General features: G+C 46.0%; 1 protein-coding gene across 1 annotated transcript in view; it reads right to left on the bottom strand.

The window, feature by feature from the left end:
* The window catches only part of LOC111268174 (uncharacterized), a 114457-nt gene that overhangs the window by 92027 nt on the left and 1292 nt on the right, over window positions 1-21138 (bottom strand). The window lies entirely within an intron of this gene.

Genomic DNA, 21138 nt, shown 5'->3' with positions numbered 1-21138 from the left:
TGTACCCTTATCCATTGCTTTTCATATCTAATCCCTGCCTCCTTTCCTTGGTTCCTCGGTTTCTGAGCGTGGAGTCAGAGTGAGAAAGCAATCTTTGATGACCTGGTCACGGCGACCGGTGAAGGCAATCTTCTGAACGAACGGACGAATGACGAACGGAACGGTCCGTCATTTCGAAGAATATCCCTACAACTAAACGAGACCAAATCGTTGGTAGCAGCCATGGAATTGAGACATGCGTCGCTATGACTATACCATAATATGGCAGAGAAGTAACCGCGTCACAGTGAATGGCAGAGACACCGTCGATGCAGGGTTGTTCACTTGATCTGCTCAGGATACCGACTGCTCCTGCCGCGGCTGTTGATGACGTAACTGGCGAAGTAACAATGACGGCAGGTATAGACCACGATAACAGGGCCTGCCGAACCACGAAAAGATTAGGCCCATTCAAGTCATCCGACCCTCGACGAAAGGTACTCAGAGAGCGAATACGAAAACAGCTTGAAACAGAAATCTTGTTTCCTCTGGTAATTCAACGTCTATTCCCGAACCCCTTGGCAGCTAGTAGATCGCGTCAAATTGATGAGTGGGAGTTTAGAGCAGACGACGCTCGAGTTGATGTAAATATAGACTAGAATTTGTCTTCAACGGCTGGGAATGGTCATATGGCAAGCGATGTCGTTAGTACCAATAAATAATGATAAGATCTGAAGCCGACGATTTGCTACTGTGGGATACTATTAGAACAGTAGTAGATCATGATAAATAGTGACGTAAATATCTATACGATTCGTAATTAAAAAACGAATTTCGATATTGTACGCCAATATATAAATTATACTCGAAGCGATCATGCTCCGTCGATTCATCATCGCTGAGCACCGTTATCTGTTTTTTTTTTTGTTTTTAAATAAAACTCGCTCTTTGCCACAGGTAATTCCAGAACACGATCTGATATGATGATCTTCCATAAAACATCGCCTTCCTGTGGAACGAACAGCTGGAAGAGTCATGGTGGCGCATTTGCGAGCCAGTACTTTTATTGGATTTAGTTACTATAACAATAGGCTGAAATAAGCGCTCGGAATCTCGCGCAATCCACAGTTACTGGGCAGCGGTCCAGCTCAGTGACTAGCCCAAGTACTACTAACGTGTCGACTTTTTTCGTCCGGCTCGAAACCGACCCATCGTTATTGAGTGGCGTTATTGCCGTTGCCTTAGCACGGTAACACAGCATGCGTACCTCCAGCCTACTCTGTGATAAGTGGCCAGACAAATACACTGGGTTCAGAATCTGGCCACATTCGTGTTTGATCCCATTAAACCCATACAACCGCCTTCTCCCGACCTGCTACCGGTGTGTAAATGATATTACGCTTACCGAATATAGGCAGAGAGCGGGGAAATACAATGCGGGTTAGAAAAAACGATACCGAGACAGATATAGCCACTGTTAATGGCTTGTAGGATGAACTCTGTTTTCGTGATCCTTCGTGGACGCTAGCTGTATCTCTCCTTCGGATCCTTTCTTCTGCTCTCGGATATCGTATGTACGCGCATAGTCACAAACACGAAGTCCCTGTATGTTCGTGCGTGTAAAATGTTGTCCTAGATACGGAGTTTTTGTTGTGTGAAATAGAACGAGTGGCGCTATTACAGCGAAGTACACTTTATCGTCAATGAGTAACCGATGAAATATATCTGCCACTCGTATTACTACAAGGGGACGATCCGCTGGCCACGCGGCAGTCCGCGCCTCACAACTTTCTTCTACGGATTCGGATGTGCTAACGACAACAATGAGCTACCGCAGTAATCAACATAAACATGTCGGCCGCGCGAAGTAATAACATCTCAATCAGCTTCAGCTAGTGGAAATAGGTGGTGGGAAATTATGTAATCATCTAAACGCTCCTCTTGGACGCCACCGACACGCCAGTCGACGCGTTCATGTTAGCGCGAAGGGTAGAAACAATCCGAGGTTATGGCACCCAGCGAACGGGAGAATGCTGGCGCGCGTGAACAACTCTGTTTAGGGAGTAGCAACAATGAACAGCGGGGTTTTTCATCATTTAACACCTTGATATGCAGGTAGAATCGTCTGCTTTGGCCCTGCCCTTAATCATAATGGACGCAGGAATGAGCAGACGAAAAGGAGCTTCGTGCGGCAATGTACGCGATACGAACTCGCCGTTAGTGGTAGTCAGGTACACGAATTACCTCATCTTTAATGCATCTATTATTATGCGCACTTCGTAAAACTGTTTTTAGCAGACGACAGATAATTAGTCGGCGTGTGTGAGTTCACAGGTTCGCGAACAGAGTTAGTAAAGCTGTACCCATCGATACTTTTGGATAATTTCCGTTTATCTTTAAATATTGTAGATGTATCATTTGCTTTGAACGAGTAAAGACCGCCTATTCTATTCATGACGCCTATTCTAACTGTGTATGCGTTTTCAGAAGAACTAGCAAAAAAAAAAACCTCAAATGCTGTCTGTGACCGGATTATATGCAGTCGAAAGGCTTATTTGTTGCAGTGTCGAAATCACACTCACTTTGCGTGTGGTATCACCACCAGCTAGCAATATTATTCAGTTTTCTTGATTTTCCGAGTTGTTTTCTCAATAAAACATTTTCTATTTTGTTCGTTATACATATATATATATATACGTCGGAATGCTATTGACCGGCTTTGCCCCACGCTTATTTTGTTGTCAGGCTAATTATATTCCCGATAGGAGTAATTTCACTGGAAAAACAAACTTCGCCCTTTGAGCGAAACGTCTTTGACCAATTGGCTCCGTCTTGCACGCAGATTTTCTCAAAATGATACTCTAAATAGGCCGAAAAGAATCAGCTCAATCCGGCCATTTTAAAGGCTCGATTTGGGTCCAACAAACAAATACACAGATAGCCACAGAATATTAGTAATATAAATAGACAGATCGTATTCGTAGAGAATACAGATAAAGACGTCGTCATCTTTTTGTTTTGGTGCTCCAAGTGAAACGTTTGGTTTGCCTCGTTGTTGGCATGTTCCGCCATCTTCTGTCGTCTCACTCACAAATGCCAGCATTTTTTCTTCTTCCTTCCAAACTGTCAGCACTGGCTATTGACCATCATCCGTTCGATCGTTGTATGTTTCGCCTTTTTCTGCATATCTTTATCTGCAATACCTGACAAAATGTCTTTAGTGGAATATGAGCGTAGACTCAATGTGGCGTGTTCACGGCATCTTCCAACGGCGCATATCAGCTGCGGCCACAAAAGCAGCAACGCCTGTCGTACTTGTAGTAATCGGCGCCGTGATTCGGCCATTTAGAGACGACTGAGAAGAGAAAAGACTACATATAGGAAGAAAATCAAAGAAAAAAAAAAAACGTACATGTTCCTCCTGCTCGCTGAACGCAGCATGCGCGATACATTGGCCTATCGAATCTAAAGCAATGAACGAGCTGACAGAAGTTAGCAAACAACGTATCTATGTACATTTGTCCATCCGCCATCACCGCTGATACGACCGCCATGAACAGCTGCATCGGGAAAATGAAATATCTCAATGTTGCCCCCCTCACCTGAATTTTCCTACACCTGACTGCGTGCCGACTGGCTGTCTATTTTCAATTTCCCTTTTTCCTCTCTGGACTATAGAAAGAAGGACCGAGTCATGCGTACAGGCGGGCGGGCAGACAGACAGACACGACGTACACGCGTACGTGAAGCACAACTACATCTTTCATTTCAAGGTGAAAACTCGCTTACCATCGAGCAGCAGCAGCAGTAACAAACCGACGATTCTCAAGGGGAGAGAAAAGTTAGCGATAATGAAATTCGAACGGAGATTGGCCGGCCGATGCTGAAAGGTGTCGCGCTACGCGAGACAAGACCATATGCTTCGATTGAAACAGTTACGAGCACGAAGAACAGCGGTTCCAACAGTTTCAAAATAAGAGATAAATACCTAGACAATGAGTAATCATTTATAATGTTAGAGGGTATTTGATCATTCTTGAAGCAAGCTCAATTTGTGCTGCTATTTTTCTCTGTATTATGTTATAGGTGGATGGATAAAGCAGAAGTATTCAACCTTCCTATAGAGAAGCTCCACAAAAGTTGGACATATCTACTTGTTGCGAGTTCGACCATCGTTAAAATTAAATTTGCCGCTTTTCCCGAATCTGAAAATTTCAACGGGTCGATGAAGAAAACAACAGAACCCCCCTGTTACCGTTAAATATTTCCAGTTCTACACTTGTGCCCGCCATTGTATTCGCATCTGGATTTGGACCGAGATCAGCACGAGACCCGTTGCTGCCACACGGGTGACTGCGGCCGTCTCCGTCGCCGACGTCATTGCTATAGCATAAGAGTGAGCCTAAAAATGGTGGCTATTGTCAATTGTCAGGGCAGCATCTGTATTAAAGACTATTCGTGTGTATGCCAATGTGTGTATGTGTTGTTACAGGCGTACGCAGGGCCTGCGACTCCCTGTTGTTAGTGGTAGTTGTTGCAGTAATAATACTCAAGAGCTTGGTTTACATAGATGTTAGCTCCCTATGGATAGACTAAGCGCTCCCCGCAGACGATACATACATGCACCTAGCGATACATACAGGCTAGTAGTAGTGAAGCCGGCGGTGGTTTAGTGGTCTCGCAACAGGAGTAGAGAGACCGGTAGCACTGTAACTAAGTCGTCTGGGAGATCGACCGAGTCGACTAAAGCGGCGGCGGCGGCGACAACAACAACAACAACAACAACATCCAACCCAATATCTCTCAGCCCACCTAAACCCAACTTAACTCCGTATCAGGAGGGTTGGCGCTGGACAAGCGCTAGTAAGCAAGTCCCTCTTCGAGTTGACTCTATCCCGAATTCAAGAGACGTGGAGGTTGCTACTACGGACTTACTGGCACAGAGAGTCAGCAGGCAAACATGCGTCTTTGCGCACCACCAGCGCTAGGACAAAGCTGCTTTATCTGTCTCCAGAGCTGCGACGACGGCGGCTGCAGCAGTAGCAGGTCCGCGACTAGCAATAGCTATGGCAGCCGCCACAGCAGTCTTCCGCAGCGGGTGCCGGCAAACCCGCTGCTACTTATAACAACTGCTTGTGCGAATTGCTACGGCGACGAAAGCCGCTGCCGTTGTCCGTTGCTCAAATGTGATTAAGACCATCGTGGGCACTAGAGCCCTCTGAGGGACTCTGGTGACTCCGGCACCGTCCCTATTTTCAACCCCCCAAACTGCCCGCCTTTCCATGTATTCGCTCCCCGACCCCCGAACGCCCCCCACAAGCGAATCTCCAGCCCTCAAAAGACGACTAACTCTCGGTTGCGGAGGAGACTAACTTCCGACGGGCGCTGCTGCCTGCGCCTTGCTAAGAGGAGGCACCAGCGAACAACGGGCAACAGACTATTCTATGCTGCTTTTAACGCTAGCGCCGGTAACGATAGCCTTCTGCTTTGTGTGAGTGTTTCATAGCAGCTTCTTTTGGCTACACGACGGCAAAGTTACTGCGCGATGGAGCACTGGCTTCTCTGATCGCTGTGTCGATCCGAAGAAACGGGGACCCGTTCGAGGGGAAGGCAGTCACTTCAGGAGTAACTGAGGACGCCTAGGGGTTCGGGTGGTTTTGGGGGAGAAACTGCAGACAAGGTCAAAATGGGGTCGAATTTCGGGCACACAACAACCAGTGAGGGAGGGAGGCGACTCGGGGGAACCATGGATCATCGTCTCGTGGCAGCGGTAGCAGTTTGCGCCAGGCGTGCTTTCTCTTCTCCCGTGTAGCAGGCCGAAATAGGGCCATGGAGTGCTGATAGCCTCGACTTTGCAAAATTGCTCGAGATATAGACATTATTGTACCCTTCGCACTTGGAACGAGCCGCCGCTTCTTTGCGCTGCTCATCCAAAATCTCGCTTAAAATTGGGCACAATGACGCCATTTATAACTGCAACAGTAACAGCAACAAGGCAAGTTTGGTGACACCAAGATTAGAGGATAAGGACACTGTGAAGGACAGGTCAACGTGTGTTGATCTGCGGTAAGCAATGACACCGTGCGAATTACGCGGTAATGTATGCGGTTAGGTGCGTTAAAGGCTAAGTTATCGAATGACCCCACATTTGCCCACACTGGTTATTCGTGAGCCAATGATTAGTTATTAGTTAGGTGCTTGATCTCAGGAACCGCATTGCCACGACAAAGTGAAGAACAATGGTAGCCTACGTACGAATCCTCTAATTTTTTCGGCCATAGCCTTCCTGTTAATTGCACAAAACTTCAAATAGAGGGTACGGTCATCCACAAGTATAGAATTCACTCAGAGGTTAAATTTAATTTGGAAAAAAAATCTTTAACTGTACACAGAATCCCAATTAAATACAGATGATAGTTATACTTGTGTGCACGAAGTAGCTCGGTATGGGTCAGCATTTAGTTTAAAATAATCACAAAAAAAGTAAACAAATTTAATGCACACAGAGATGGTGCGACGCACTGAAAGGCCCGTTGACATTGAGCAACACGCGAAAGCAATATATTCAAACGTTTATAGATACGGCGTCCGTTCACGCTAGGAATTTCCTTTCGTTGGATGTGTTTATCTATTCTGTATGTGGAAAGCAACTCCTTCTAGTCTATCAACCACCACCATGGACATTTCGAACTCCGCTGCACGGCGCATAAAGCCAAGAATGACACCTTGAGCAGCTGGAGAGGCGGGCATTCAGACCTACCACTATTACTGCTACGTCATACCCCACAGACTGTAGATATCCCTCGTCCCGAATTCCCCCACCTACCCCACATCGTATCTTCTTTACAGAAGAAATCTTGCTAAAACCAGCGCGCACTATGATAAATGTCCACGATAGTTCGCGATCTAAAATATATGGGGCTGTGTTTTATACACTACGTCTTTATATACAAGTTAAATATACTGTAAGCCTATCACAACGTCGCCGCGATGTTCGTTTCTTGCTGGCTGATGATCCGAAAGCTCCTAGGTCTCTTTCGGCTACTGCAAGTAGGAACCCGCAAATAAATGTAAAAGAAGTGGCACAAGCGACTGCATCGGGAGACACCGATAAAGGGGGGTGGTCGTAGGGGTAAGCCAGGAGAAAAGGCGACAGGAACCCCTTCCATTTGTTCGAGTAAAACTGCTCAGATGGACCAACAGCAAGCAACGGCCAGAGCAGCAGCGACGGGTCGAATCAAGGGCAAGCCGTTGATGTGGCAGTTGTATCTTTCCCGCACCGCACAACCTATTACTGGTGGCGCTGGTGCAGTCGTTCATCGGCCTTTTGCACCTCACGCTTGCCGCGCATCTTCATATGCAATCTTCCCCACTTCTTCTTGTTTGTGTATTCCCGTTCCGTTGCCTATTTCGTCCACCGTTTCTATGCTTGCCCCCTATTGGTCCTCTCGGTTGGGCACACATCGACGCCATTCACACTGCAGACGGACAGATGTTTCGTAAACATGTATTATTGCTCTTGCTGTGGCCGCTACGCCTCCTTCTGTAGGGGCAGGCGCTGCCACGCTGATAGTCGCATCGCGAAGAGCAGCGTAGACGATATAGCAGACGAGCGTTAGTCCCATGACAATAGCAGCGACGCTCGGTAACAGCAACCCTGTGAGCCTTTAGACGCCCTCTAATGTAGACGAATGCAGCGCGCCGTGTCGATGAGAAGCGATGCACCCAAGTGAAAAGATAATTTTGTTCTCGGCGTCTTCTTGTTTCGTTAGCTACTTCCTTCCCACTGCTGCTGCTGGAATCGCCGTAGACCCCTGCCCGCCGTTGCCGTTCTGTGCCGGTGTAAGCGGCCAAACTGTTTAGAGCCCTACTGGTTCATTTTCCTACGCTGCTCGAACAGCCATTCTATAGCGGCCATATAAGCAACAGTAACAGCACTCTGTATTGGGATGTAATTAGTATTTGCTGAAGGAGTACAGTAAATTATCTGGTAACTGCTTGGATCACCATACGCAGTGATGTCAGACACCGCAGCGGCCGCGTAATTCCTTTTCGAAGCCGCTGGTGGCCGCCAGTTGTCGGCGAAACTAACACCTGACAATAGCAAAAGCTGGGACGAAAGCAGCGGCAATCGATCCATAGGGTCGAGCTAGGAGCTCTTCGTAACGAATAAATTTCTGTGGTATTGGCTAACGCTGCACAAATGAATCATAACCTTTTCAATTGTGCGCAGTTATTGGCCAATCGTGTGAAGAAATAACGCTTATCTATTGATTTATGCTGTAGAGTAGGACAGTAATAGTACGGTACGCGTACGAGTACACGAGTGTTTGTAGGGTCGACGTTCAAGATCTATTTTTGCTTTAAACGAAAGGACTGCGCGAATAATTCTCAGAGACGTACGTGTTATTGGAACTAGAGAAATGGTGTCTGGAAATCAACGTATGGAGTAGACTATAGTTTACTCGTGCGACAATGTCGTAAGTTGTTGACGATCTCCGTGACCGTACAGACCTCGACAAACAGGCTGGCATGATGAGAATTTGTTTTCGCTTAGGGTCCTGTCCTTTCGTACGTGACACTTCTCGAAGATACAACTGTTTTTTCAAACGAAACAAAATCGAACACAGACGCTGAACCCACAGTTTAATATCGACAATTATGTTATTTTAGATTCCTCTTAGTTCGATCGATCATAAAACAGTCGCCAAGTGTTTCTGCGGTAAGTTGTCATGTTTTGCTTGGGCTTTAGTAAACATGGCCACCTGTTGTGAAGTGCTGATAAACTTCCTTATTGGCTTGGTCAGGAGTCGCGTTTGTTAGCATAGAGCTTTCTTGCGCCACGTAAATAGGGGCACTGTTTGAAGATCTTTGGCTGTTTTTTCTTTTTCACTGTTTTGGCAGCGCGTTTCAGTGTTTCAAACAGCCAAAGTGTGCCCGGCTTAAATAGTCATATATTCTGCACAAAGCCAGCTACTCACACAATTTCGACACCCTTCGACCTCATTAACAGACCTAGGGCCATGGACCAGACATCCCCTTTCGCTCAAGTGAAGATTCCCGTGGAGTGCCATGTGCCTGGTTTTGTATTTATGTATTTTCGTTAGTTTTAATTTCTCTCTATTAATTTTCTGTTCGATGCGATTTTTTATTGGTTTACGTGTTCTTTAGTTCTTCCATCTTTGTTGACGGCTGACGCCCCTTGCTCCGTGTCCTTCCGCTAGCAGTTTAGTTTACTATCATTTCGTTTCAATGTGAGACGGAAGTCCCCCGTGCTGCTAACCTAGACCTTAACTGAAGGCTTCGTCCATGGTCCCGGTCCCAGGGTCCTCTGTCCTGACCTCTTCTCACAGATACTTCTGACAGCAGCAGTAGAAGTAGTCACAGCAGCACATGGGTGGACGGGGGCCTGCTCGGTCGGTCGGTCGGCAACGTCGGTGAGGAAACGCCACCGTCACTGGGGGGTACATCACACGGGTAGCCAGCTGCTGGCTCGGCTGTATCCAGTCGCTGCACTGGCCGCTTGCTGATGCTGCACCAGCTTTAACTTTAGCCTTAGCAGCAGACCGTGGCGGCGAGGCTGCTTGGTTCGCTGCATGGAAAGGTGGGGTATCTGGCAAGGGCTAGAGGGAATGCTGCTCAGTAGGACGACATCCCGTAGGATCCCAGGATTTGGGGTCGCCTGAGGGTTGACTCGTCAGGGGCCGGTCGACCAGGCAAACTTTTTGATGCCCCTTCTCGTCCGACGCCCTCCACAAAACCTACCCTCGCCTCCGCTTGCGTTCGCCCCGAAGAAGCAAGCATTGACCCAGCAGTACTGGCCCCTCGCCTCTGTGCCCTAATGTTTCGAACACAGAGCCGTCTTCCTTTTCTCCCCCATCCTGTACAGTTCTCCTTTACCCCTGCCACGAACTCCGAGACAGACCCTTTCTTCGTCGCAGGCTGCTGTCTCATACTGCTGTCACCCCCTGCCTTCGCCTGGCGGAGCTCGATAGGGTAGCACAGACTACAGTACCATACACTCGGCGAGATCGTCGAAGTCGCCTCAGCCTGCAGCGCAAAAGTAGGACTGTATAGTATATAGTAGAACATCGGTGGTGGCACTGACGGCGGCTGGGTGTGTCGAGCGATATAGCGGTCGGAAACTATCTATCCTTACGCGTTTTTCTCAGCCTTAATGCCCCTTGTTCCCCTCTGTTCAACCCATCTACTGGCGTCGCCGCCCCTAGCAGCAGGCTACAGCGGCAGCGGTGGCGGCGACTCTACGGCTCCGTCCGACTCTGGCCGTCACTCAGAATGCCATCTGAGCCACCCAAGCCATGTCTGCCCCTGGCCGTCTTGCGCCGGCAGACTTCGTGTGTTCGTGTATATCTTCTTGTGTATAGCAGGACCACTGTTGCGGCAAGGCTGCGGCTTACCGCGCGACGACGTGGCTTCCCAAAACCCCAATAACCAGCCACACACATGTGGAGCGAAGCAGGCGCGACACTAACTGGTTGTATGCGTCGGCAGACGTGGGCCGAGCGGGAAATCAAAACTATCGGCCTTCATCTGTAGCTGGATACAGCGGAATGCATCCACACGCAAAGTGGCTCTGCTAGCAGTACAATGATGACGGGCAGCCTGCTTACGTCGGAGTTTTGGCCGTGTATTACGGGCGGGTCGTCTTCACAACGACAGCCTGATCTTGGACGTCAACATCTCACCCTGTATCCTTCGGCGTCCACTGTCAAAACAGCTCGCGCGACTAGCATCCTCAACACAGCGATGGCTGTACGTGTGAAGCAGATCTTGTACGAGGAAGTATACGAGACGATTTCGGCGTATGTAGGATTATGCTTAAATCATAGTCCTAATACTGCAGGCATTGGCCTGTTGAGAAGAACAGGTCCGGTTCCAATCATCAGAGTAATCATCGAAGCATTATCATCATCAGAAGTAGGAGCGTCTTGATAGATTTTTCCATCATTCATCCTTCTAAAACTAGCTGACATAAGTGGAAGTTGCGAACAATAGTTGGGTTTGACACCGTTTGTAAGTACCGATGTAAATAAGACAGTGTTCGTTTATATATATGTAACAGCTCTGTGGTCAAAAAACAACCTGCTATCGCTCGGTACGTCGATTTTCTCTATAAAAATATACAATGCCCATCGTCAGGCAAGTAATTTGTCAAAAATGGTTTGTGCCATATAAGCCTCTACATGCTATATGGATATACAGGGTGGAGCAAAGGTCTGTTGACGGTTTAAAAAAAAGGTCGTGCCGGTCAGTTTCAGAGTCTTTATTTAACCTTTTCTCAATTCTTATATGTATTACGTTTTACTCTTGTCTTATTTTAACAGATATAAAGTAAAAACTTCTTAAAACTGTCGTTTTCTCTATCCTATATAATAGATGCAGGATCTAGATTAAATAAGCAGTTATTACCGTGCTTCCTGCTACGTTTGCTAGTTTGATAACGTTAACCGACGACTAAATCACCACAATAAACGTAGATACCGCGCGGGAATCAGATACAAAGAGTGTTTGGATTAGAGAACACGAACTGATTGAAATAGCAGACCTTTTATCGACAGCAGGGCTGTATATCGGTGCCGGCCAACAGATCGGCGTTTGTTTATGTGTCGTCAGCATATGCTTTGTGTGTTTGTGTGATGTCTCTGGTACGGTTTAAGGAAAACTCTTCACCGTCATTAACGCCGGCGTCCATCCAAAGAACGAAGCGGCGGTCGAGCATGTCATTTCTACGCTGGCTGTACCGCGCGGCCGCACGGGGCTGGCACTATCATCTCGTTAAGCAGTTGCTACCCATAGGTCGTCATGAATGTTGCTAGAGGGGCCCTCTCCGAATGATCCGTAAGCGTGGACAATTCCTCAGTCAAAGGTAACCGGCGTCAGTCAGAATGTGAACGTGTATCGAACAGTAAATGTACCACAGTGAAACCTCTCGCAAACGTCGAGAGAAGGCACCAAACGACACAGACAGCAACGAAATAAAGAAGCACTAATTTTTTCATTTGTTTTTTTCTCATAATGTGACACGGAAACGAATTATGCTGTCTATGCGGCTGGCAGAAGTGACGTCTGCTTACTGCATGTATTGCATAAGTACATCAAGTTCTTTCTATCGCAAGAAAGTTAAACATGATCAAATGTTCGGATCTGTGCAAGGAGAGGGTAAACCAGCTACCATAATCACGACGCAATGCTTCGAACGGTGAAAGCCCTGGCCGCGAAAGTCAGCACGACCAACGCCGGCTAAAATTCCGCCGATGACGTATGCTACACGACAGTTATGGTTACTTGAAGAATCTAGATAGTTACAAGTTTCAAATCGTCTAAACTTTTTGACATTGGAAAGAAGTATAATATCCAATTTAAAAAAATACACGACGATGCATGTATGTTTTGTATACTTCCTTAGGAGTTGGGGGGGCTTTATGGATTTTCGGCGATACCTTACGAACAATTGGAACTGAACGAGCAGATCGAAGCATTTCACGGCCAGTAGACAACGTAATAGTAAATATTGCTCTTTTGAGGGCCTAAGAACAATACACTAGAAACAATAGACAGATCAAACGTGAGAATACCCATGTGATAAACAACGTACTCCCTAAAAACATTGACAAATTTTACTCTCGCTCGAGCATGTCCCGTTCGTTCGTTTTCCTGTCAACTTTACATAAAACGAGTAGAAATGGCTTACTTCTCATAATAGTACTAAATCCACACGATTAAAACGTTTACTTTGCTATAGTTTTGTCTGTTACACAATAATAATAATTTCAATTAAGAAATGTTAGTTTCATCAATGTTGAAACGGCTTGCATGGTCTACATTCATTATTATAAGCAACGACGGCACGATTCACAAAAGATGGCGCGTCTGTAAAGAAAGGCCTATACACGCAGCAGTGAAATGGTCTACCGGGTTTACTGGGTATACCATATAATTAACCATGTTTTTTTTAACAGTCGCGATAGCGTTTTATAATAGCCAAAGAGTGGTAGGATGTGCATATTTGTGTGACTCTCTAGATGATATTTCCTCGCTGTGGGGGATGGGTAACTGAGACGCTCTGCGACTTCAAGCCCTCTATACAACCCAGAAGTCTTCTTCGCCAAATTGCGTCATTTAAACTATGGTCGTATGGTAACGTTCTTGCAAAACTAGACGCAATACATACACACACAGAGTTATTATGCGGTCCATGTGTTTATCATACAGCATAGTTACAGATCAGTCGATCTTCGGAAAATCCGAACTAGTGCCATCTGTTTTCGTTTCGAAAATAATAAGTATATTACAAAAATTCAGCTTGTTTTTTTACCGTCGTTCGTAGATCATGCGCTGGAATATTACTTTTTTAAACAGCGTCCAATTTGGCACCCAGACAAAAGTGACACGCATCATAGGCGATTCGAAATGTTGGAATAATATATAGGTTCTACAAATACATACTTACTTATTAATAATGTCTTGAAAAATATTTGCAGGAATGGATAATTACATATTATAGCTAAGTATTTAGAAAAAATATGTACGTGAGAATGTACTTCTAACTTGCTAAACAAGGTCTATATCGAAAACAATGGTTAAAAATCGTATTTAGTACGAAAACGTCAAAAGGTTCTCCTACATGGATATAAGCGAGCTACGTGAACAGCAATGGAAATCCTTAATATTATTATATATTTATTAAGCGAAACATGACAGCGACATTTGCATAAACCATACTGATGCAAATCTGTCAACTAAAAAACTAAGAAATCCCAATCATTCGGAAAAAATGTATTTTTTAAGGTAATATACGTCTAAAAGTTGCTTCCAGTATACAAATGAAGAGTATTTTTAAGAACCGCTCACCTATATCGACTTGTTATAAACCCTCCAAAGGTCTAAAATCGTATCGCTTATGTAGGTTGAGGTCATGTCCAGTAGTCCTAATACAGAGGTTCAGCGAAACCTAATAAATAAAATCGACCTCGCTAGTCTTGTTTGGCTTATTCCTTAAACGAAACGATAGCCTCAAGGAGTATCTAACACATCGATTAATATTTTTGGAGACGGCCATTGTCGCGACGGTTTTCCTATGTGGCATTAGGGTCTCGTGTCGCGTCCTCTTGCCCCTGATTATGCCTTATATGGGCGTTTTGTTAGAGGCGCTAAAGGCTTCTTCCCCCTTGGAGAAGAAGCGGTTTTTGCGTAGTCGACGTCCTCGCCGTCGTGTCTCGAACGTTTCATTCCATGTGCAAAGTAGGCCGATCAAGCAGAATAGGATTTGATAAAAGTGCGTCTGTCCTTAGAGGAAGCTAAAAATCAACCTCTTTGCTACTGATCTTCCGCGTCGCAGCCATACGCTTACTATGCGGACGAGCTCCGATTCCGAAGGCCAAAGATCACAAATCACCCCTGTTGCAGGACGTGCTAATATCTAACACACTACTGTTATATCGCTTTTCTGAATGTACTGAGCAATAACATGACACAACTCTGCTAACACCCATTTATAAAAGATACGCGAGAACAGCATATTGAAATGATCCCGCTCTTTAAACTATTCGGCCATATGATCTTCTCTAGCCCGCGTATTATTCCCGTGAAGGTTGAAGCCCAAGCGATGTCTGCACCTGCGCGAGACCACTCAAATGCCCCTTCGCTGTGAACGTCAAGACTCGGGCCGCTGCGGCCGTGACAGCTCAGGAAGTGTTCTATCATATAGCGAACAGATCATCGATTGTAGTAGTCACCGTCGGCATTGTCACTGCTTGTCTAACTCGGTGCCCTGCTCTCGATTGCGGCTGCCCCGTACCTGTAAAGATTTTCGCGAGTTTTCCGACCCCACGCCCTTTGTTGCGTATGTGTGCGTGCGTGCCCGCGTCCTATGAATAACGTTACAGAGACTGTGCGCTAAAGCTCTTGAGCGACGATCTCCCATATGGAGATTTTCGCTCTCTCTCTATACTCTAGGCAGTTATCTGTCTACTTTTCTGACCTCGTTTTTCTTCCCTTTTTTCGTGCCTTGTTTTTCGTAACCTTTTCTACGGCGCTTGAAACAAAAACTAACCTAAGCGAGACTGACCGAGCAGGGAGTACTTCGACAAATCATCGATGAGAAGAAGCTCCTTCGATCGGCGGTCTTCCCAACGCGAAAGAACACAGAGCTCAGCTCAGCCCGCTTCGACCACCCGCTTGAGAACGGTTAAGACCACTCGGGTATCAACCGAGTTCGCCATACCCAGTCTCGTAAAGTGACGAGAAGCTCATGATTCCAGTTCTTGATACACATTTCAGGATAGAGCGATATAATATTTCGAATGCCTTAAGTTTAATTCGATAGCCGCTCAATCTGTTGTGCAGTACAACGACTGTATCACCAGGGTAATGCAGTATCTAACAGCATCCTACGAAAATGTGTTATTCCCTATTTTTGTTCTCAATATTCGAAAAACTTATTGCCTTTGCAAAGTACAAATACACATATGTTCATCGATAATTGACATCACAACCAAATTTGCTTGCACAGTTCCGTTATTGTTAGTATAAAAGCTTCTAAAAGCGCGAACTCTCTCGTCAGTTGATCCAAAGTATATTTTTTACCACGACAGGTAGCCACGCATTCAAGCCGTATCATCGATGTAACCCGCGGGCCACAACCCAGCGGCCTCTCGGGCTTTAAGCGCTGCACTGCTTTTAATGCCGGCAGGCAACGATGACGACGACAAAGACGATGATTATGCTGATGCTGCTCATGATGATAATGCTACTTCTACTGTCGTTGATGCTGCTGCCTCTGTCAAGGGGAAACCTTAAGTCTTTTCTATGTTTAGTATAGCTGGTGCTTAAACGCGCAAGTTCGTGTGCTTTCTGTGTAGTTGAGTGCCTATCCTATGCGATGTTTGGCTGTATCTGTTGTCGATGCGAGCCGACGGCGAGGTGTGGACCCGCGGCGTCGGCAGTGATCGACGATGATCTATGACTCCTATCTTCTATGAGGCGTTATAGCCGTCTGCTTTTCCTTTGGCTTTTCCTAACCTCCTTTGCTCCTTGGCTCCCTCCATTTCTCTAATTCTTTCTCTTCAAGACTCTTGTCTCCGAGTCGATTTTTCCTCGTGGTAGCAGGTCATCACCAAATCATACACGGCAACAAGACGAAAGCGAGTAACATGGAAGGTACCCCATGGTCGAGGCCAAATCGTAGGCCGGCAACCTACTGCACAAAAATTCAATATGTCACGAAGCCACCTTACATTTGACTTCACTACCATCAGCATCTATCGCCGTCTCCATGGAAAAACGAGACCAGCGAGAACAGCCGCTTTCCTTTGAAAAATATAAGTAGAATGACTAATTTTGTGGGTACTATGATTTCAGAAAGGATTTGTAGCTACGATGCAAGAAGGAAGATAAATCTTCAATAGGAGAACGGCACCTACTTCAGAAACAGACATCTCGTATTTTATATAATTAATTTAGGCTAATTTCGCACGAAAGAAATCGTACTAGGGATGCAAAGTTAAGAAAGCAATAGTTAAAGCGCAGGGTTTCACCGATTAATGCTCTCGTCGTGCCCGAGCCTCGTGTCGGTGACATTACATCGCATTTCTTTTCTGTAAATAGAACACACTTCCATGTGGGATATTGTGACGAGTTGCATCCGACTGTCGTCGCCACGTACTTACTCTGTTTCCTAACTCAACCCATTGCGTCGTTGCTTGTTCGTCTGCGCACGACAGTCTCTTCTTACCTGACGCGGTCAAATCTAGTCCCGTTTGTGCCTTCCGCTATTATTTTTTCGAATACGCATATCACTAGAGACCGTTGCACAGACTTGGGCTGATATGACGGTCTGTCAGAGGCTCGTTGTCTTGACAAATATTCCCGATTAACTCACTCGCTGTCGGGCACTTATTTTGCAGCGGGCGAGGACAGCAGCAGATTTAACAGCTACTGAGACCACTTCGCGATGGCCGTCAACCGCTTGGCGTTGCCGTAGCCGTCGGAGTTGCTGCTGGCGCCACCACTACGAGTGCGAACGCCACCTAAACGCGAATTGCCATCACACTCAGCGAATGGAGGAGACGTACGATGGGCGATAGTTTAGGGAACGATTAGAAGACGCGACAGCTCCGTGAAGAGGCGGAGATGGCCGCGATAATGAGTGCAACGCACAACAAGGTGCGTCAACAATGACGTTGCAATAGCAGCAGCCGAGCAATCTGCTAACTATTTAATTGGTCAAGCCCAAGCTTTCGACCTGGCAACTGTTGGCTATATCGTTCCGAAAGTGATGTTCCCTCATTTTTGTGCGGAATAATATCTCATTCAGGTCTCTCCTGCGCTACCAGCGCCACGCTCAAAAGGCTCTCTCTCTCTCTCCTTTGTACATCTATACATGTATACATGTATGTACAATGCATGCTGAAACGGTCGCGTATTGCATATTAAAAATCGTAAGTACCCAAGCAAAATGTAGGAATCTCACATGACAAACATCACATCAAAAGCACATGAACCGCTTAGTAGGTAATTTTTTTTGGACGAGAACGTTGAACGTTTAAATCTTTGTTATTCCTTGTTGATTGTATATTCTTTGAATCGTTTATTCTAGAAGCTCTGTAGAAAGCCAGTTCTGCCTCAAGTATGCGCCACAATTTCGTTGCTTGTGAAATCCAGAGTCAATGACTAGGTCGGGCCTCAAACATAAGCGCAAATTTTTAAGATTATTCGAGTCAACAGAATCATCAGTAGGTACTAGTGTCGGTACCAACTGGCCAATTCAAAAGCCAAGCCATTTAGGAGGTATGGGCTGGACATTGTCTTCAAGCTTCAGCGTCGACCGAATGTAGAGAGCGGACGACCTTTGCTCTATTTTTAGGTTAACTTGACTACGCTTTGTAGCTAGGATTGTGAACGCGGATCCTATATTTCTAAGCGTTCCTCCGAAGTGGTAGTTGCAGTGAGACCATAAATCTTAGTTGAGTGACTCTCCTTGCAGTGCCAACCCCTTACGCTTCTTCTGCCGTTGAACTTGCCTTTCCCTCTTCCCACTCCTAACCGCTAAGGGCCTAAATGATAGCCCGCAGAAATCACCACCACCGAAACCATTCCTGAATGAAATAGCGAGCCCAACAAATCTGCGTCTCTCTTTTCCTCTTCCTGGTGGGCAAATCGAGAGCGAAATCCAGACACACTAAGAGGGCTAAAGTCAGGGCAGAGTGAAGTGAAAAACCGGTCCGTCTCCCCCTTTTATATACTTGACCCATTGGCGGTATGTTAGTCCGTGCACTGTTTGCTCTGTGTTAGGCGGCTTCAGGTCAAGTTCACAGGCATCGCACACGATTGCGCAGACCATGCCAGTTCCTAATAGTAAAAGAGTGCTCGACGACTTGTGAGTTTCTTGTTCTAGTAGTTTTGCGTGTCTATATGTGTGTGTCTGTGTGTATGAGCTCGCCTGCGCGAGGCGGGTACAACAAGGGAGGACTGGAAAAAAGGGGATTGTTCAAGTCTAGTAGGAAGTAACCATTAGCTGGTGAGCGCCGTTTTGGCTTAACTACATGATATATTACACTTCGCACTGCTTTGGGTCTGCTAGACGCCGACCGCGGAAGGTAGCAGACGCCAGCCGTCACCTACACTTATATAGAACACACACACTTAGCTATATAAACAGACAATATCTATTATGTATACAGTTTCGTGCGGCTCCGCTACGGCACGCCCCGCACTCCAGCTGCGTACCGACTGGTAGCCGATAACAATAACAAACAATGTTGCTATCTTTCTGACGTCAAAATTACTGTGTGGAGGAAGCCAGACCGCAAGCCATTACCACAATGATCACCATCATTATATCGAGGCTGCGAAAGCTGTTGTGTCTATTATCAATGCTTTTTAAGTGTAAGCGCTTACGGTAAAGACTCTGCTTTTGTCGTGCGTGCTTCTTGCCCTACGACGATCCTCGTCATGTACCTGCTACAGGTGGTTCCTCGAGCATGTATATAGTAAGCAAACTGATCTGTATGTGTTTGGGGCAATTCATATTGCACTCGTTCATATTAGAGCATATTACGATGCATAGTACCTTGCACAGTAGCCAAGTTACGAATCGAGAAGTGAGTTCTAATGTTAGATATTGCATTTAACTATACTTTTGGCTTCTTGTTCTGTTACTAAAAACTGGACCTTTCGCGGTTAGTCGGCGAGACGACTGTTTACGGGATGACTATGTAAAATAGGCCAACTTTTTTACGAGACATTTTTCAATCAAAAATTACTGCCAGAACGCGATAATTTGTCACATTAAATGAGATAGTCTTGTAACTTTGATATTTCAATACGATCTCTAAGTTATTGACATTTCAGTTGTACACAGCAAAAGCTAGCAATTAGCTTTACGTAGCGTCGTTTTCGTGAAAACTTCCATCGATCGTCTGCCGTACAGTCTACACAACTCGGCTATCCATCATTGTTCTAATGCAAATGATTACGACTATCTAATACAACAAGTTATTAACACCACTGAGACCTTGCCATCACCACATTTTGGTAGACAATTGCCTGTCAAGCAATACGCATACATATACTACAAATCTATATAGTTACGTATCTGCATTCGAACCTCGACCATCTCACGCGTCTCTAAGCTTAGCAGGTAAACACTTTGCCCACTGTATTTTGTCTACGAGCCGCTCGCAATAGCCGTTTGTTGCGTGCCATCTCTTTCACGTCTGTTGTACGCGTGTAGTCTTCGTGAGAAAAACAAAAAAATATCCACTAACCACCATAGCAGCTGATAATCGCAGTCCTTTCTGCTCGTCTATTCGCCGATCTGTCCAACTTTCTAGCGTGTTTTTTTCTATCTGTTTCGTTAATGTGTTTTTTGTTTTTCAGCTTTGGTCTAAGCGGCGGACATTTCACTGCCGCCCCCCTTAGGCAGACGTGCTTCTACCGACCGATGTGTTCACCAGTCAATAGTTAATGATAATGCACGGCTACCGGTCAGAGGCACAAGTGGTGACAGTACCATGAATAACGGCGGTGGCAGTAACAACACCAGCGCTCGCTAATGTTTTCAGCGTTGCATTTACATTAGGACGAAAAAAATCTATTGCACGAAAAAGCGCTTTGCCCAACAACAACAACAGCAGCAGCAGAGGCGAGGAAATACAACAAGCCTGTTTACTCCCTGTTCGTTTTTCTTTCCTTTTTTTTTTTTTTTTTTTTTCTTTATGGTGTCCTCTAGCCATCCAGCCACCCAAGCGATTGGCTGGTCCGGTTGACTTAGTAAGCGGTAACTAGTGGATAGCTGTGTGTTTCGTATAGAAGCATTTGCCCACTCACATTGGCACGACCACAGCCGCTGGCACCACTGCCGCCGAAGGCTGGTTGTGGCAGCCTGAAATAATGTTTCGCTTTTTTTTTGAAAAGTGGCGGTTTTTTGCGCTTTTAATGCTGCTCGTTTATGTTGCTAACGCGACGCTCAGGTCACCAGCGCACCGATCGTGAGGGTTGGCTGTCAGACCTGCCACGGGGCCAGCCAGCTCTAGTTTGCCAACCAGGGCAGGGCTTGCGGATCAGCTCGGCCTCGGTATCACAAGAGGTGGCAACACTTCTTGCGCCCACAGGGGGTTAGGGACTGCGACTGTTTCGGCTCTTATGAAGCTCCAAGCTTCTCTTTTCTTTGGTCGCCATCTTCTTCATTTTCGTTTACTCCGGCTCTCCTGTACTTGCATCGCTCATTGGAGCGCATTTCTCATCAAGCATTTACAAAGTGCGTACCAAAACGCGCTAAGCTACTTCTCGCGATTCGGCGTTCTACTCTGATGAGCGATGGGTTTGTTTCGTTGATTCGCGCACCCTTCCTCCTAGCCGTTCCTGCTTTTTGGTCGGATGGAGAAAAGCGAGAAAATAACAGGATGCAGGAAAAGAGTCCTTTTACACTCCTGCGCGAAACAACCTCTGCTGTATCGTGCTCACGTTGGGTATAGCTGTACTGGTCTAGCTGCTGCTTGCTTCACTTTTATTCGTGAAAATTAATTTGATTTCGGACGCCGTTTGGATGAAAGGATCATCTAGTGCAACTAGCCAAAACGAGTTGTAAATAAATAGAATAAAAACCACTATCGAGTGATACTTGCATTCACTTTAATA

The sequence above is a fragment of the Varroa jacobsoni genome, unplaced genomic scaffold, assembly GCF_002532875.2.
Source record: "Varroa jacobsoni isolate VJ856 unplaced genomic scaffold, vjacob_1.0 scaffold_134, whole genome shotgun sequence".
Lineage (NCBI taxonomy): Eukaryota > Metazoa > Arthropoda > Arachnida > Mesostigmata > Varroidae > Varroa > Varroa jacobsoni.
This window is presented reverse-complemented; position numbering and strand designations above follow the sequence as displayed.